Raw genomic sequence first — 5,000 nt, forward strand, 5'->3', positions numbered from 1 at the left:
GTGTCGCTGTGTGTGTGTGTGTGCATGTGCATGCGCGCGCTGTATAGAAATATAGAAAATATCGATGATCCCTTTCAGTAGGGGAAATTTTCCTAGACGTCAAAATTAAGTAAAAGTCCCCATGTTTAGGGACATGTTCCTACAGTTGGCAACACTATAGTGAACATCTTTCTGCCACGGAAATGAATTGGGAATAGATCCTGCATCACATCGTGTTTGCATACACTGGCAGGAGTATACGTAGCAATCAGACACAAAACTAACCACGTCTCAGAATCAGTTTATGCTCGTCTAGAATTACCTCTCCTACCAAAGGCAGAAGTTGCTGGAGATAACTATGCCTACCTCTCGAAGAGGCTGCCAGGTCGTTTCTTCTCAGCCATCTTGACCATCAGTAGCTTCAGATCCCTTCCCTTGAGTTATTTGATCAAGTTGCTACAAAGAGCGGATGTTCCAGGCCCCCGCAGGCAGTCGATCAGGGGGGATGCCACCTCTGACACCCTCTTTGGCATTGCCCCGCATAACTACAACTACAGTGACATGACTATCCATGTATTAAGAACAAATCAATAAATTAGTATAAGATAATAAGAACAAGTGCAATTAGCGGGATGATAATGCTGTTATTTATGATGATGCCAGAGGTGATATAATGATACTAATAAAACAGTCACAATAATTATTAAAATCATGATTCAAATTTTAAGAAAGAATATGATAATTGTGCCTACAGAGTTGGCAATGATCGACGATACTGACTAATGCAACAAAAAAACTGATGACATTCGAGATAGTCATATCACAGGCCAGTCAACATACAATGCAAAACAACATCTCTCTCGTAAACAGTGGATTCGGTGCAGGGCTAAGTATTTTCCGATTTACCGTTTGGTGATTGTTGCAATAGTCATCGGTATATTTAAATCGTGTTTTGGCAGTTCAATTTAAGTATCGAAGAAAAATATTGTTTGTTGTTTCATCACTGAAAGTAAAAAATCGCAGGAATTTCTCCGATAATATTTATGATAGTGTCTGAATCAAAGTAAAATAAATAGTACTTTTGCACAGAAAAAAAAACTACCTTTTATATTTGACACGTGTTTTAATAAAAACAATAAGCGTAGTATGAGTCACTGACTTCTAGGAATATCACGGTAACTGCATGCCTTAAGGAAGAGCTATAAGGCAAACTGTGATCCAATAAATTATGCTCCTCGTTTAATTTATTTGCTTTATGCTGTTATTCACTCAGTAGACAATAATATCGATTTCGTTTCATTATCCTTACGAAAATCAGTAAAGTAATTAACAGGGGCAAAAATCCTAGCATGCCTGAAGATGAGGTATTGTCTCTGGAAGCGACTAAATAGTATTATAGTCAGAGTAGTATTACTACATTTTTTTCTCTCTGTCATATCAGTATAAACCATAATACTTAATACAGAGAGAAGTATAGATGAAGATGGGACGACTTCCTTGTCAATAAGACTGATATGTAATCTTGAATATTTATGAAAATGATTCCACAAACTGAAATACTGATCTTTTGTTTATGTGACACACAGAAACTTACATTCAACTATGAGATTATATGCTTAATTATCTGAGATATCCATATATATCCTGTGTATCAGTGTGCGACGAATTCAGTTTTGTATGAATCAAATTTTCATAATCCATTCAACTATTTAAACATAAAATATTTACATTCCAATCACATGCAGGCAATATAAATATTTCATATTCTAAGTTTCCCCACATTCTTCCTACTGGCTGGCACTCTAGCAGAACATATCGGTCCGTGACGTCTGCTTGTCATTGCCATGTTTCTTGTTGTTGGGTTCTGGCTCCCGCTGGCCTTCGGTGCCTATCTGTGGTTCCTGTAGCTCGGCAGGGTCCTATATGGCATCAGTGCAGTGGTGGCCTGCACAGTAGTGAATCCATTGATAGTTGAATTATGTCCTTTAGAGTCTACGTTTATTTTCAGGTATATTAGGCTGTGTGGGAATGTTGTCTTGTGACATGGCCACTGTTGATTCTGCTGTTCTTTTCCTGCCCTTGGCCTTTGTGGTGCTGCTTGTACCTGAGGTTCTTATTTTAGGGGTTTTAAGTGAATCAAGAGTAAGATCTGCATTGAGAATATATATTTTTCAATAGTTTACCATATCAGGTTAGTATCATTAAAATTAGAACTCCCTAGAAATAGCATCTGTTCTTAAAAAAGTAAATATCCCTTGTCCGCAGTCACACACACACACACACACACACACACACACACACACACACACACACACACACACACACACACACACACAGTATATATACATTTATATGAACATGCATACATATATATACATATATACTGACAGTCAGCTGTTGCCATTATCATATTTGTCATGCAAACAGACTGATATACTGATCTCCACGTCATTAGCGATGGCATTTCGTTTCATAATCCAAGTACGCTGATGTAAAATGATCAGTTAATCATTCTTCGTGAACTTATACATTTAGGCCTCTTAGGTTTAATTCTTCCCAAAATGATAAATCTATATGACTTGTTCATAGTGTTGAGTATTATTATATTTTCTTATATCATGTTATCATTATACATACATACATACATACATACATACATACATACATACATATATATATATATATATATATATATGTATATGAATGTATATATATATATATATATATATATATATATATATATATATATATATATGTGTGTATGTGTATATGTGTGTGTGTGTGTATGTGTGTGTGTGTGTGTGTGTGTGTGTGTGTGTGTGTGTGTATGTGTGTGTGTGTGTATGTGTGTGTGTGTGTGTATGTGTGTGCGCGCGCGCGCGCGCGTGTGTGTGTGTATTACACACACACACATATATATATATATATATATATATATATGTATATATTTATATGTGTGTGTGTGTGTGTGTGTGTGTGTGTGTGTGTGTGTGTGTAGGTGTGTATAAACACACACACACACACACACGCACACACACACACACACACACACACACACACACATATGTATGGATACCTATATATGATGTGTATATATATATATACATATATATATTTCTATATACATATATATATATTTATATATACAAGTATATATCTATATATACACATATATATTAATACACACACACGCACACACACACATGGGGGGCGGGTTGCTGGCTTAAATGTTTGATTCAGTTCTTTAGTGTCGCATTTAGCCTTGACCCAGAGTGAGCATCTGCAAACATGCTAGAAAGTAAAAACTCTTTGCTCCCGCGTTTAACCTTGTCCTAGAATAATCATCTCTGCCAAATTTAGCTAAAAAATGGTCACACTGCTACATTGCTCATAACTTTTCCTAATGGCTACCAAACTATTGCTTCCAGAAAAAGATGATCAGAGGCACTGTAATTTAATAATGAGTTTTAGAATAACAAATTAAAACAATGATACGTATATATTCACATCATTTTGTTTAAAGTAAATGTCTGAACATTAATTATGACTTCCCTAATTTTTGTAGAACCTCTGAAATGTGTGCTCAAAAAGCTGATGATGATTGCAAGCAGTAAGGCAATTATGCAAGATAAAGTTACACGCACAACTTTCCTTATCAGAAAATTTCAAGGCTGTGCTAATATGTGATGCTATAAACATATGATATTTAATTTGACAGTACGCTATGTTGTGTACATCTTTGCTTATAATATGAACAGAAATGTTCATATTATAAGCACGTTTGCCATGTAAGGTAATTTTCTACTATATATATTTATTATTTGCAAGTTTATTATTTGCATTTTTTCCCACTTGTGCCCTACACCCGTGATTTCCCTTTCTTTTCTAACACTCATGGAAGATTCCTAACCTTCCACATTCCTCCCTCTTCAGTAACAGCCTGTCCCCAAGATGTTGTACAGTTCTTTGTCACAGATTTCTAAAACACGCAGTAACCCTGCACGGGAGGCACACAGGTACTATACCTTGCCTACAAGTAACCTGTAGGCTATTGGAAAGCAAGAAGGGCCTTACATCTCCTGTCGTTAGCTATGTAGCTCACACCGATACCAAAAGTTCGAGTTCCGTATACTTCTGTGACACTTGGGGGAGAGGATAACATTTTAGTTTACCTGCATAGTTAGCTCTTTTTTGCACACCGATATAACTTGACACACAATCTTATAAGCCGTCCATGGTTCACACAATTGAAAACAAGATTTTCATCTCGGGGAAATTACATAATCCACTCTTCGTCTAATCGGATGACAACAAGTGGAAAAAAGTTGTCTAGGACCTCATCTCTACAGCAGTTTTCGGCTTCCTTCTCGTTGAAAAAGGCCGCAGATATATGTCGCAGGAAGGCAGCATCGGTCGGAGAGACACTCCCTCGCGGCTGAATCTCTTTGCAGTCGATAAGGTCCCTCTTCTCCACAAACAGGTCCCTGGTTTCTGAAACAAGAAGGACAGCGGCAGAGATCTGGGGATGGATAAATGCCGTGGAGTTCAAGATGTGTCCAGGGAAAACATGGGCCAGGAAAGTATTCATCTAGTGGCCTGGTAGAGGGAAGGTAACATATACCATCAAATTTTCCAAAGAACTTCCAGGCATTAGTTTTAAATTTGAGGAAAAATAATCTGTGTGTAAGTTCTCTTCATTTGGAGGAATCATGGGGAACACCCTTTGTTGAAGTATTTAATATGCAACAGAGGCAATAAATTTACTGCCTAAATATACTTCCCGTATCCCTCCCAAAATTAAATTTGGTTTTTCCTCTACTCCTCGGAGAATGGCCCAATTGTTTTCCAGAACAGAACTACACAAAATTATCTTCTCCAATAGCTGCGACAGTCGGCCCAGGTCAGTCACCACATCTATGATTCCATTAGCTTCATCCATTCTGTGCTGTGCCTTCGCTGTTTCGTCCACCCGAATAATAAAGTATCTAACAGGCTAAAGGTAACTCCAGCCATTTCAATAG

This window comes from Penaeus chinensis, chromosome 37 (genome assembly GCF_019202785.1).
Source record: "Penaeus chinensis breed Huanghai No. 1 chromosome 37, ASM1920278v2, whole genome shotgun sequence".
Classification (NCBI taxonomy): domain Eukaryota; kingdom Metazoa; phylum Arthropoda; class Malacostraca; order Decapoda; family Penaeidae; genus Penaeus; species Penaeus chinensis.